This window comes from Vulpes vulpes, chromosome X, assembly GCF_048418805.1.
Source record: "Vulpes vulpes isolate BD-2025 chromosome X, VulVul3, whole genome shotgun sequence".
Taxonomy (NCBI): Eukaryota; Metazoa; Chordata; class Mammalia; order Carnivora; family Canidae; genus Vulpes; species Vulpes vulpes.
Window position 1 is genome coordinate 35027429 of NC_132796.1, and position 15486 is coordinate 35042914.

Genomic DNA, 15486 nt, shown 5'->3' on the forward strand with positions numbered 1-15486 from the left:
TGCTTAACTGAGCCACCCAGGCGCCCGACTATGCAGTGGCTTCTTGGAACAACAGAGTTGTTGGAGTTAGTAGAATGCACTGGGATTAAAACCCCTCAGGAGTCGTACAGATTATCAGTTCACCATGTCACCATCTAATACCTGAACAATTTTGGGCAAATCCCTCAATCTCTAAATCAGGATTTTATTTATTTTTTAAAGGATTTTATTTATTTATTCATGAGACACACACAGAGAGAGAGGCAGAGACACAGGCAGAGGGAGAAGCAGGCTCCATGCAGGGAGCCCGATGTGGGACTCGATCCCAGGTCTCCAGGATCACGCCCTGGGCTGAAGGCGGTGCTAAACCGCTGAGCCACCCAGGCTGCCCCAAATCAGGATTTTTAAAAAAGATTTTGAGAGGGCACGAGTTGGGTGGGGGGCAGAATCCCTGCTGAGCAGTGAGCCCGATGGAGGGCTCAATTCCAGGATCCTGGGATCATGATCTCAGCCAAAGGGCAGATGTTTCACCAACAGCCACCCAGGCACCCCTGAAGCAGAGTTTTAAATCAACATCATGGGAATGGTAATACTTTAGATTTGTGGAAATGAGCCTTCAACGCACTAACATGTTCTAAGGTTTGCGAATGCTTAATATAATAACAGTTATATTAAATTCAAGGACATCTGCTTGGATCCATGGTTGTACCATTGATGTGTCCTAGCCAGTTTCTTGGTTGCTAACAACAGTAACAAAGTTTGGTTAAATTATACCAACTGTCCTACTAAGGACTTTTTATTAGCCCAGAATCCAGTTCAGGAGCACACACTGCATTTAGTTCTCATGTTTCCTTAGGCTTCTTTAACCTGGGACATTTTACTTTTGCAGTGTAATGGACTGTTACTTTATAGAATGTCCTTCAGTTTCGGTTTGATACTTGCTCATGGTGAAATTCAGGTTATAGGTTTTTGGAAAGAATACCACAGAAGTGGGGCACCTGCATGGCTCAGTAGGTTAAGCGCCCCACTCTTGGTTTTGGCTCAGTCATGATCTCAGAGTTCTGAGATCCAGCTCCATTTGGGCTCCACATTGAGTACAGAATCTGCTGAGATTTCCCTCCCTGTGCCTGCCACCCCGCCTTGTGTGTGCATGTGATCTCTAATAAAAAGAATACCACAAGTGTGTTCATCTTAGCATGTCCTTATCAGGAGGCACATGGATGTCAATGTCTCATTTTTGGCAACCTTAACTTTGGTGAAGGTGGTATCTACCAGTTTTCTCCCCTATAGGTACTTAGACATGATAAGACTATTATTCAGAGGTACCTGGTTGCCTGAGTGTGTAGACGTAATACTTGATCTCAGGGTTGTGAGTTAAAGACCCACGTTGGGCATAGAGCTTACCTAAAAAGGGGGGGGGGTGCCTGGGTGTCTCAGTCAGTTAAGTGTCTGACTCGATTTTAACTCAGGTCATGATCTCAGGGTCATGAGATCGAGCCTTGCTTCGGGCTCTGCACTCAGTGGAGAGTCTGCTTGAGGATTTCCTCTCCCTTTGTCCCTTCTCCCATACATGCCCTCTCCCTCTAAAATCTTTTTTCAAAAATTCACATTTCATTTTTCATCTTTTACCTATTCTAGCATCTACTGATATTCTTGCCTGAAGGAATTACTCTTGTGGTGTTTGCCAAATAATGATGTTTTATTTCCATCATTCCTGCTCTATTTATTAATTGGAATTCTGTAAAGAAGAGCTTTCCCATACAAATCAAAACCACAATGAGATACCACCTCACACCAGTGAGAATGGGGAAAATTAACAAGGCAGGAAACAAATGTTGGAGAGGATGCGGAGAAAAGGGAACCCTCTTACACTGTTGGTGGGAATGTGAACTGGTGGAGCCACTCTGGAAAACTGTGTGGAGGTTCCTCAAAGAGTTAAAAATAGACCTGCCCTATGACCCAGCAATTGCACTGTTGGGGATTTACCCCAAAGATTCAGATGCAATGAAACGTCGGGACACCTGCACCCCGATGTTTCTAGCAGCAATGGCCACAATAGCCAAACTGGAAGGAGCCTCGGTGTCCATCGAAAGATGAATGGATAAAGAAGATGTGGTTTATGTATACAATGGAATATTACTCAGCAATTAGAAACGACAAATACCCACCATTTGCTTCAACATGGATGGAACTGGAGGGTATTATGCTGAGTGAAATAAGTCAGTCGGAGAAGGACAAACAGTGTATGTTCTCATTCATTTGGGGAATATAAATAATAGTGAAAGGGAATATAAAGGAAGGGAAAAGAAATGTTGGGAAATATCAGGAAGGGAGACAAAACATAAAGACTCCTAACTCTGGGAAACGAACTAGGGGTGGTGGAAGGGGAGGAGGGCGGGTGTTGGAGGGGAATGGGTGACGGGCACTGAGGCGGACACTTGACGGGATGAGCACTGGGTGTTTTTCTGTATGTTGGTAAATTGAACACCAATAAAAATTAATTAAAAAAAAAGAGCTTTCCCTTATCCCCATTATTTATTCCATTATTATGCAGCACAAACTCATGGATATTTTGGGCTCTGTGTTATAATCCATTACTGTCCTCTATTTTGTTGCTCAGTTGTCCCAGATTTGGTCACTGGGAGATCATTTGGTTGGTTCCCATGTCCTTTTGACATATCCCCATCATTTTTTGAGTACTTTAGGCACCATGTATTTATGGCCTGAATTTTCTCTTTTTTTATAAAGATTTTATTTATTCATGAGAGACAGAGAGAGAGAGAGAGAGAGGCAGAGACACAGGTAGAGGGAGAAGCAGGCTCCATGCAGGGAGCCCAACGTGGGACTCGATCCCGGGTCTCCAGGATCAGGCCCTGAGCTGAAGGCGGCACTAAACCGCTGAGCCATCTGGGCTGCCCTGGCTTGAATTTTCAAGTTAGCCATTAGCACACCTTTACGTGATAGGGAGAAAGGTGGGTGGGGAGGGGAGCAAGTAAGGAATGAAAAAGTGGAATATGTAAACGTATACATAACAGAACGAGGAATTAAGGGTAGCCATTCTTATTGCTTCAAAAGACAGCGAAGTCAGAGTTAGATTTGAGAGGACTTTTTCTGGTCTACTACTCTGCTCATGTTCCCTTTACCTTCAGCTCACATCTCAGTTCAGAGCTTCTTCACTCATCACAGAAACCCTCTATCCCTGGAGGTTGAAGGGACCTTCTAGTAACTTCCTAGTGGACTAAATGGGTTGCTCAAAGTGGCCTAGAGATAGGTGCCAATCTGTAGGCTGTTACCAGTCTGTGATGTGGTAAGTGCAAAAACAGATCTATGTTAAGAAGTTTTTATAGCAATTTGACATGACATGATCTCCAAACAAATTATCAACAGCTTCCTCTTTAATGAACAAGGTACAGACCACAGGCCAGTTTGGGTGTAAAGCCTGCACGGTGAACCACATGCAGAACAAGCTGTGTCCCAGTCATGCACAACGAAACCATGTCCTAATAGATATTTTAAGGTTAGTTTGCCAACTGTTACCCAAAAGTATAAAAAATTAACATTTACATCATAAATTGTTAGAACTGAAGATTTGAAGACATATTTTGGGAGTAAGTCATCACTTCCTTTTAGCTTAGATGAAAATTAAAAATAAATATCCTGAGCTTGCTGGATTACTTTAAAATATCTTCTTTCGTTTCTGTCAACATAGCTCTGTGAGACTACAGTTTCTCTACTATAGATATATATAAGAACAGAGAAGTCATTCAGCTCTGTATCTGCCCTGCGTGTAGCACTGTCCTCAGTCCAACCTGAATCAGATAAATTACCAAACAACCACGCTTACTGGTCACGTTTAAACTTTAAGAAACATGGCGTTTCGGGATGCCTGGGTGGCTCAGCAGTTAAGTGCCTGCCTTCAGCCCAGGGCGTGATCCTGGAGTCCCGGGATTGAGTCCCACATCGGGCTCCCTGTGTGGAGCCTGCTTCTCCCTCAACCTATGTCTCTGCCTCTCTGTCTCTCATGAATGAAGAAAAGAAAAGGAAGAAAGAAAGAGAAAGAAAAGCAAGCTAGCTTGCTCAGAGTACATATAGGCATTGGATATGGGAGAACTGATTTGACTCCTGATTTTTATCTAGTTATAACTGTAATGATAACATCATGAATATAGTAGTGACTACTAATTGCCTATATATTCACTTTCAACTAATGTATAGTTTTTACTATTTTTTCCTTGCGTTTCTTCTGATTATACTGATTAAAATGCAATTTTATCTGTTAAGTAAAACAGTTGGGCTTGTAGTTTTTGGATCATTTAAAGATACTCATTTTCAAAGTAATTCATTTTTGTTATTTTACAAAAACACTGGTCCACATAGCCACATGCAGAAGAATGAAACTGGACCATTCTCTAACACCGTACACAAAGGTAAACTCAAAATGGTTGAAAGGTCTAAATATGAGACAAGAATCCATCAAAATCCTAGAGAACACAGGCAACAACCTTTTTGAATTTGGCCACAATAACTTCTTGCAAGATACATCTATGAAGGCAAAGGAAACAAAAGCAAAAATGAACTATTGGGACTTCATCAAGATAAAAAGCTTCTGCACAGCAAAGGAAACAGTCAACAAAACTCAAAGACAACCTACAGAATGGGAGAAGATATTTGCAAATGACATATCAGATAAAGGGCTAGTGTCCAAGATCTATAAAGAACTTATTAAACTCAACACCCAAGAAACAAAAAATCCAATCATGAAACGGGCAGAAGATAGGAACAGAAACTTCTCCAAAGACACATACGTGGCCAACAAACACATGAGAAAATGCTCCATATCACTTGCCATCAAGGAAATACAAATCAAAACCACAATGAGATAACACCTCACACCAGTGAGAATGGCGAAAATTAACATGACAGGAAACAACAAATGTTGGAGAGGATGTAGAGAAAGGGGAACCCTCTTGCACTGTTGGTGGGAATGTGAACTGGTGTAGCCACTCTGGAAAACTGTGGAGATTCCTCAAGAAGTTAAAAATAGAGCTACCCTACGACCCAGCAATTGCACTGCTGGGATTTACCCCAAAGATACTGATGTAGTGAAATGGCAGGACACCTGCACCCCAATATTTATAGCAGCAATGTCCACAATAGGCAAACTGTGGAAGGAGCCATGATGTCCTTCAACCGATGAATGGATAAAGAAGATGTAGTATATATACATACAATGGAATATTACTAAGCCATCAGAAGAGACGAATACCCACCATTTGCTTCAATGTGGATGGAACTGGAGGATATTATGCTGAGTGAAGTAAGTCAATTGGAGAAGGACAATCATATGGTTTCACTCATATGGGGAATATAAAAAACAGTGAAAGGGATTATAGGGGAAAGGAGGGGAACTGAGTGGGAAAAATTAGAAAGGGAGATAATCCATGAGAGACTTCTACCTCTGGGAAACAAAGGGTTGCAGAAGGGGAGGTGGGTGGGAGGATGGGGTAACTGGGGGACGGGCAATGAGGAAGGCACTTAATGGGATGAGCACTGGGTGCTATACTATATGTTGACAAATTGAATTTAAATTTTAAAAAATGTAAAAAAAAAAAAAACCTGGTCCACAATGGATTCGAAAATAAAATAAAAAACTGGGTGCTGGGCAACCCCAGTGGCATAGTGGTTTAGCGCCGCCTTTAGCCCAGGGCGTGATCCTGGAGTCCCAGGATCAAGTCCCACATCAGGCTTCCTGTGTGGAGCCTGCTTCTCCCTCTGTCTGTATCTCTCTTTCTCTCTTTTTCTGTCTCTAATAAATAAATAAAATCTTAAAAAAAAAAAAAAAAACCTGGGTGCTCGCTTCAGCAGCACAGATAGTAAATTAAATTTAAATTAAATGTAAATAATAAAATCTGGTCCCTTACCACAGATAGCACAGAAACACTGCCCCAGTAGAACCCCTGCCTGTCCCTCCACCCCCACTCCTGCCTGGTGTGGCAACCTTATTTGCTCTTTCAGAGGGAGATGAAGGTGCTCCTGAACTAGGAACTCTGCACAAAAGGCCTGGGAGTAGAAAAAGAATTAAACAAACTCAGTGCAAAATACTTTAAGAACAAAACAAAAATCAGCTGATGAAAATTCTCCCCATAAAAGCCAACCATGAAGCAGATGGAAACTCTAATACAAAAAATCCAAACCAAATTAAATACTCTCAAATGTGTTTTTCAATATTAAAAAATCCTAAAATCAGAAATGTAAAAACTAAGAACAGAAATTAACAACAGGTACAAATCCAAGAGAGTTGACTGAACTCAGGAAAGAAATTGAAGTCACCGTCTCATAAATGAATAAAATTACAAGGCACCCAAGGGAGAACAGATTCAAATGAAAATTTAATAAAGGATACTGAACAAAGATGGAGATGAATCCAAGAAAATAAAAAGCAGATAAAGAAGTAAAAAGGGTCAGAAAAAAAAAAGTGGTCGGAATGGAAAATATGCAAGAAAACTCCCAACATACACACACTTAATTTGAGTCCAACAAAAATGGAAGAGAATTTTTATGAAAATTCTTTTATGAAAATTTTATGAAAATTTTCTTATATGAATAAGAAAATTGGCCTGGCATCAGAATTCTCAAGCATAATACACAGGGTACTCCAAGAGTGAAACAGCATTTTCAAGAAAGCCAGGGAGATAAAATGCAAGCCAAGAACAGTGGCTCTACCCTGGCTACCATTTAAGACTCACGTATATAGGAAACAAGTTTCAATTTTGAAACACTCCTAAAAAGACACAGAAATAGACTTGAAAAATGAAAATACATCTTCTTGAATAGGAAAACATGGATGCCAGTCCGTGTGCTTCAGAGAATGAAAAAAAATATAGTTTCTACATACACATGCACACACATGTATACATACACACACAGAGGTGTTTTAAGAAATCCGGTTATGTGATTGTGGGAGCGGGGCCAGCAGGCTGGGAACTCACGTAATATTCCTGTTATGGTCTTAGGCAGAATTCCTTCTTATAAGAACAGTTCTACTGGCTGAAAGGCCCACCCTAACTCCTGTGTGATCTCATCTGAACTCACGACATCTGTAGGGAACCTATTCCCAAATGAGGTCAGTTCTGTGGGACCAGGACTTAGGACTCCAACATATCTTTTTGGCAGACAAAACGCAGCCCATGACAACATCCCCCAAAATGTCAGCTCTCCCTAAGTTAATTTAATGCTCTCCCAACGAAAATCAAAATGTTTTTATGGAGCTGGACAAGGAGATCCTAGAGTTTATATATGGGAAACTAAGAAAACACAGGAAAGGAAGAGTTATAAGGGCTGAACTACTGCTACCTGATATGAAAACCTAAAGCCTCCATGATTAAAACAGTACGGTGCTGGCCCATTAATAGACAAACCAGTGGAAGAGAAGAGAAGATCTAGAAAGAGACATGTAGTAGATGGTAAAGGCAGCATCTCCCATTGGTGGGCAAAGGTAGACTTTTTAATAAATGAGATTGGGGCAACAGGATACCCATTTGAGGAAAAAAAAAAACTACATCCCCATCTTCTCGCATGTACAAAAATAAACTCCAAATGGATTAAAGATCTAAATTTTAAGGAGAGAAACTACACAAGTGCTAGAAGAAAACAGCGTTGGTTATTTTATAGCCCAAGTGTAGGAAACGGCTCTTGTCTCTATTGCATCAAAATCCAGATGCGATAGAGGAAAATGTTGATAAATTTGGCTATTTAAAAGTGTGAATTTTATAATTTTTATTGAGACATATTTTAGATATCACATATCTATCGCAAGTGTTTAATTTAATGATGTTTTTGTGAATTGACCAAGTTGTACAACATCACCATAAATCAGTTTAGAGCATTCCCATCAGCCCAAGAAGATCCCTCATGTACATTTACTGTTAATCCTATCCCCCTCCACCCGTACAAGTGCCAATCTCTCTGTCTCAACAGATTGGCCTTTTCTGGACATTTTATATAAATGACATCATGTGGTGTGTGGTCTCTTGTGTCTGGCTTCTTTCACTGGGCATAATGTTTTTGAGGTTGTTTATGTCATAACATGAGTCCATAGTTTGTTCTTTTTATTACTGAATAATATTCCTTGTGTGGATAGACCACATTTTGTCTGTCTATTCACAATTTGGGGCTATTATTAATAATGCTGCCAATAACACAATAAAGAAGTGAAATACAAATAATAAAGAGAAAATATTGGCAATATACATCACAGATAAAGCACTAATGTCTATAATGAAGAGCTTTCCAAATTTGAGGAGAAAAGTCCAAAATTCCTATTTAGAAATGAGCCAAAGACATGAATAGATAATTCCCCTAAAATGAGATTAAGATGCAGGTACCTGGGTGGCTAAGTTGGTTAAGCATCTGCCTTTGGCTCAGGTCATGATCTCAGGATCCTGGGATTGCCCCCTCCCCCCTGCCACACAGGGCTCCCTTTACAGCGAGGAGTCCACTTGTCTCTCTCCCTCTCTTCCTGCTCAGGTTCTTTCTCTCTCAAATAAATAAAATCTTTTTTAAAAAAGATATTAAATGGCTCTTAAACATATGAAAAGAAATTCACTAATAAGTGCAAATTAAAACTGTATTGAGGGGCGCCTGGGTGGCTCAGTGGTTGAGTGTCTGCCTTTGGCTCAGGTCGTGATCCCAGAGTCCTGGTACTGAGTCCTCCATTGGGCTCCCCAAAGGGAGCCTGCTTCTCCTTCTGCCTATGTCTCTCTCATGAATAAATAAATAAAATCTTAAAAAATAAATACATAAATAAAACTGTTGAGAACATCAACTAGGAGGCTATTTAAAAAAAAGATAGGTAATAAGAGTTGGCGAGGATGAACTCTTGAACACTGCTGTTGGGATTGTAAAATATTGCAGCCTCTTTGGAAGACACCACAGCAATTCTTCAAAAGATTAAACGGAGCTGCTGTATGACCCAGGAATTCCTTTTTGTTGTTGTTAAAGATTTATTTATCCATGAGAGACACGAGAGAGAGAGGCAGAGACACAGGCAAAGGGAGAAGCAAGCTCCATGCAGGGAAACAGATGTGGGACTCGATCCCAGAGACTCCAGGATCACGCCCTGAGCCAAAGGCAGACGCTTAACCACTGAGCCACCCAGGCTTACCATGACCCAGGAACTCCACTCCTAGGTATCCAACCAAGAGATAGCCAACCAAGAGACATCCACACATAAACTTGTACACAAATGTTCAGAGTGGCATTTTTCACAATAGTCCAAGGTGGAAACAACTCAAATGGCCATCCATGGATGCATGGATAAACAAAGTATGGTCTATGCACACAGTGGAATAGTATTCCGCTGTAATAAGGAATAGAATATTACTATATGCCACAACATGGATAAACCTGGAAAACAACATTGTAAGTGAAAGAAGCCAGACACAAAAGTCAGCCTGTTACTTCCATTTATACAAAATCTCCAGAACAGGCAACTCCTTGGAGTCAGAAAGTAGTTTAGAGATTGCCAGGGGCTTCCAGGAAGGAAGAATGAAGGGTGACTACTAATGGATACAGGGTTTCTTTTTGGGTTGGTGAAGATGTTCTAGAACCGATTGTGATGACAGAGGTACAGCTGTGTGACTATACTAAGAACCACTGAATTGCGCACCCTAAATGGATGAATTGTACGGTATGTGAATTACACCTCAATATAACTGTTAAAAAAAAAAAAAACTACCATAAGATACCATTTCTCAACTGTCACATCAGCAAACATTCTAAAGCTTGACAATATACTCTGTTGACAAGGCTGTGGAGGAACAGACACTCCTCAACATTGTAAAATGCAAAATGGAAGGCAAATTTGTTAATATCTAATAAAATTAAATTTGTATTTACTCTCTGACCCAGCATTAACATTTCTAGGGCCTTCCTCTTTTTTTTTTAATTTTTTTAAGTTTGTTTATGTATGCATGTATGTAACCTACACCCAATGTGGGGCTTGAACTCACAACCCTGAGATCAAGAGCCACATGCTCTCCTGAGGCAGCCAGGTGCCCCTCTCAGGCCTTACTCTTAAAATACACCTATAACAATAAAATACACATGTGCAAGGATATTTATGATTATTCATATTTGCAAAGTAGTAGAAACTACCTAAATGTCTAAATGAAGGATACTGGCCAAAGAAACTATAACATGTCCACACAATGGAGTACTGTGTAGCTGTAAACAAACAAAAAAAGGTGTATCACTTCCATGAGGTGATAGGGAATGGTTTCTAAGATATATTGTAAAGTGAAAAAAAATATAAACAGTCTGTTCTCATTTGCATAAGAAAGGGGAAATAGGGGCACCTGGGTGACTCAGTTGGTTAAGCATCTCCCTTTGGCTCGGGTCATGATCTTGGGGTTCTGGGATCGAGCCCCATGTTGAGCTCCATGCTCGGCAGGGAGTCTGCTTCTCCCATTCCCTCTGCTCCTCCCCCGGCTCAAGCTCTCTCTCTCCCATGCTCTCTCTCAAATAAACAAAATATTTTTAAAAAGGGGGAAATAAGTGAATATGCATGTATCTCCATATTTTTTGCAAAAGGAAACACAGGAAAGATGAACCAGAAAATAATGATGTTAGTTACCTATGTGTGTGTCTGTGTCTGTGTGTGTGTGTGTATGACAGAGAGAGAGAGAGAGAGAACAGCATGCAATAAACTGGGAGGGAACAGCCTTTGCAGGATGTATCTTTTTGTGTAGTTCAATGTTGGGGTCAGAGGAGATAGCTTCAAAGGGCTCCCACTGTCCAAATATGGACCAATTGGAGCATCAAAATTAAGACGACAGTAAAGGATTCTAACCCAGTGAATAAAATAGGAATTCACAAGACCGTATTAATAATAAATAGGTAAGTATATAAATGGAGGAAGCAGGAGATTCTTCTGTACAGTAATGCTGACATGTACATGGAAGGACTGGTAGAACTGGAAAATCCTCACCTTGTATCCATCGTAGTAAATATTGATTTGGACAAGAATCATACAGGGATGCTAAATCTATGGGAGCAAAAGTCTGATCAGGAGCAGGCTATTTATACGTTTTAAAGCATCTATCTACTGACCATTTATGAGCCGCAAGGGGCAAAGCTATAACCCTACAGTGGAGAAACTGGACAGTGTTCTGACTAGGTGATCCAAATGTCCACTACAGCAAGGGGCAGACAGACACGTGCTTTTGGGTGTGGTGCTCTGAGGAGGACACAGATCACAGACAAGTATTTTGACTGAGAAAGTGTAACCTCAATCTGTGAGGAAACATCAGGCAGGCCCCAACTGAGGAACAATGCTGTAAACTAACTGTGGCCTGTGGCTCTTCAAAAACATGCAGGTCAGGATGCCTGGGTAGCTCAGCAGTTGAGTGTTTGCCTTCAGATCAGGGCATAATCCCAGGGTCCTGGGATCAAGTCCTGCATCGGGCTTCCCGCAGGGAGCCTGCTTCTCCCTCTGCCTGTGTCTCTGCCTCTCTCTCTCTGTCTGTCACGAATAAATAAAATCTTTTTTAAAAGCCAAAAACATGCAGGTCATAACAAGTAAAGAAAGGCTGGGGAACTGTTCCAGATGAAATGCCCTGCATACTGGGGTGGATCCTGTACTGAAGGAAAGGATGCTATAAAGGACATCACTGGGACAGGTGACAAAACTGAAAGAGGGCCTGAAACTGCATAAAGTACTGTATACAATGTTATATCAGTGATTACTGTGGTTATGTGAGAAAAGCTCTTTGTTCTTCTCTCAAATGCTTCAGAGAAAATATGTAGTAATGTACCGTTTGGACATACATATGTAGTACATACACAACACATATAGGGACACACGTACACACACACACACATACACACACACACCTACAAAGAAAATGATAAAACAAACATGGGAAAGTTTTAAATTGGTTGGGGTGGTCTGTACTGTGTCAGCCTGGCTGAGCCAGAGCTCTGATTCCCAGAATCCCCTTCCTCATATGGTTCCACATAAGAGATGTGGCATACGGAAGTCAAAAAAGGACTCTCTGAAGGCATTCAGGATCAAACACAGTGGAAGACACAGATGTGTTGGCAGATTCCAGCTTGTTTGTTGAGGCCAGCCCTTCTTCCTAACTGCGGGTCTTACTGAACAACAGCGCCCCAATGCCCGGGCCTGTCACCAGACTCTTGGCTGCAACACCTCAGAGGCAAGAGGCCCCGACCCCCACCCCACCCTGGGCCTGTCTGCCAGACTCCCTTCCAGCACTCTATGCCCTACTTTGGCAGTTCAACAGGCCTGGCTCCTCACGATGGCTGGTTGGTGATTTCTTGCCCTCAAGGCCCCACCTCCGACACCATCACGTCCCCAGCTCCTTCCATGGCTCTGTTCCATCGACTCCCTCTAATAAATCCCTACTCACTCATAGTGGCCCTGCCTCCCTGATGGAACCCCACCATTGGTGAATCAATCTGAGTAAAGGGACAAGGGTTTTCTGTATTCTTATAACTTTTTGGTCAATGTGAAATACTTGCCAAAGTTTTCAAAATTCAAAGTTTTATGTTTTTGTAGAATTTACTTATATTTTAATTTTTTTTTAGATTTTATTTGAAAGAGAGAGAGAGCACAACAGAGGGGAGGGAATGCCGAGGGAGAGGGAGGAGCAGACTCCCCACTGAGCAGGAAGCCCAACATGGGGCTGGATCTTGGGACCCTGAGATTACAACCTGAGCTGAAAGCAGATGCTCAACTGACCCGGCCACCCATGTGCCTATTTTTGTAGAACTTAAAATACTGGATGAATGGATAAAGAAGATGTGGTCTTTGTATATAATGGAATATTACTCAGCCATTAGAAACGACAAATACCCACCATTTGCTTCGACGTGGATGGAAGTGAATATATGAAGGAAGTAGGAGTGGGAATGGCTCTGTGAAAAGTGGGTGCAGTGGCCAAACTAGATTGTATCATATCTTCTGACGGCAAAAACCTCACCATAAAAACTGAGAGCACTTTGAAAACAACACAGTTTTCGTGTAATCTGGGAGAGAAGTTTGAAGAAACTACAGCTGATGGCAGAAAAACTCAGACTGCCTACAACTTCACAGACGGTGCATTGGTTCAACATCAGTAATAGGATGAGAAGGAAAGCACAATAACAAGAAAGTTGGAAGATGGGAAATTGGTGGTGGAATGCGTCATGAACAATGTCACCTGTACGCGGATCTATGAAAAAGTAGAGTAAAAATTCCATCATCATTTTGGACAGGAATTAGCTGTGAGGATGAACAAGCTCAGTTCAATGAGCAAATCTCCATACTGCTTTTTTTTCATTACTGTGTTCAATTACCTTTACCACAAACATTTTACATGCAACTATTTCAAAGTGTTGATTTAATTAGAATCATTCCTTTGGTTAGTAAATAAATGTGTTTGTGCTATGCCAAAAAAAAAAAAAAAAAATAAGTCCTTCCAGAGAAGGACAAGCATTATATGGTCTCATTCATTTGGGGAATATAAAAAATAGTGAAAGGGAATAAAGGGGAAAGGAGAAAAAATAAGTGGGAAATATCAGAAAAGGAGACAGAACATGAGAGACTCCTAACTCTGGGAAATGAACTAAGGGTGGTAGAAAGGGAGGTGGGCGGGAAGTGGGGGTGACTGGGTGACGAGCACTAAGGGGGACACTTGATGGGATGAGCACTGGGTGTTATTCTCTATGTTGGCAAATTGAACACCAATAAAAAATAAATTTAAAAAAATACTGGATGATCCACTCACTCAAAGGTTTAAAAAAAAGGGGGGGTCTTCATTTCTGGGGCAAAGAAGTATGAGAAGGTAGCACTGAGCTATTTCCAATGGCAGACCTTCCAATGAGGCCCTGGCAAAAGAAGCAGGTGGAGGGAGGCTTTGCAGCCTCTTGCTCCATTTCCCAGTTTATTCCTGGTCCATTTGCCATGGACCTGGTCGGAGGACGTGTGAAGAAGGCAGAAATCCAACAAAAGCAACTGTTTGGTGGGGGCTGGACCCAACCTACCCCCTCCTGCCACTTGATCACACCCAGGGACCCAGGCCAGGCAACAACCCACTTTATAGCTAGAGAATGTGAGCTACAACACACTTAACTGACTTTCTCATAGCCACTGAAAAATCCCCCCAACCCATCCTTTAGCCGCTGTGTCCTCAGGACAAAAAAGAGCATACATAAAGGCAAAAGATTAGAATCAGGCCCACAGACAATTCTAAAATTACTTTCAGCATTTACTGAAAATAGCAGAGCCAATATATCTGCTTATTGTTTTATTCATCCGGCTTTTCTTGAGGCACTCTGCTATTTATTCCCTTTGGTAGAATTTAAGAGCAAATATTCCAAGGAGATCAGTATAGATGTGACAAAGAAAAAAAAAATTTCTGTTCCATAAAACACCCAAGCCTTAAATGTTCAGTTTTCACAGCTGTAATTCATGAATAGTCATAGGTTTTGGAAGTGTTGGCTAGCATTCCAGGGCAACTTTAATGAAATACATACAGTGTTGCTGGGGCGCCTAGATGGCTCAGTCGTTTAAGCATCAGACTCTTGGTTTTGGCTCAAGTCATGATCTCTAGATCCTAGGATCGAGCCCCCAGGTTGGGCTCCATGCTCAGCGGGGAGTTGGCTTCAGGATTCTCTCTCCCTCTGCTTCCCCACCACCACCACCCACGCTTGCATGCCCACATACTGTCTCTTAAATAAATAAATAAATCTTTAAAAATAAGAAAATAGGGACGCCTGGGGGGCTCAGCGGTTGAGTGTCTGCCTTCGGCTCAGGGTGTGATCCCAGAGTCCCAGGATCGAGTCCCACATCGGGCTCTTTGTGTGGAGCCTGCTTCTCCCTCTGCCTGTGTCTCTGCCTCTCTCTCTCTCTCTCTCTCTCTCTCTGTGTGTGTGTGTGTGTGATGAATAAATAAGTAAAATACTTTTAAAAAAATTTTAAATAAAAAATAGGGTCACCTGGGTACCTTAGTCATTAAGCGTCTACCTTCGACTCAGGTCATGATCCCAGGGTGCTGGGACCCAGTCAGGATCCCTGCTCAGCGGTGAGTCTGCTTCTCCCTCTGCCCCTCCCCCAGTTTGTGCTTTCTCACTAGCTCCCTCTCAAATAAATAAAATCTTTTTAAGAAATAAAAATAAAAAAACAAAAAATACAAACTAGAATGTCACCATCATTAGAGTAACAATTCAGGCAAGAATCAGCAATGAATGCTAAAATTAGTAGGTTAAATATCTGATGAGAAAATAGATATTTACATCATCTCAAAGTATCTCCCCATAAACTACTTTTTACAAAGGGGAAAACACAGACTTTATAGTGGAGAATCCTGGCAAATACTGCCTTACTATCACTAATAAGCAGACACACAGACATCATGTGCCTCCGAATGGGACTAATGCAGTGAGGGACACAATGCTCTCATGGGGTTCCTGCCCAAAATGAACACCCTGAAGACAGTCACGAAGGAA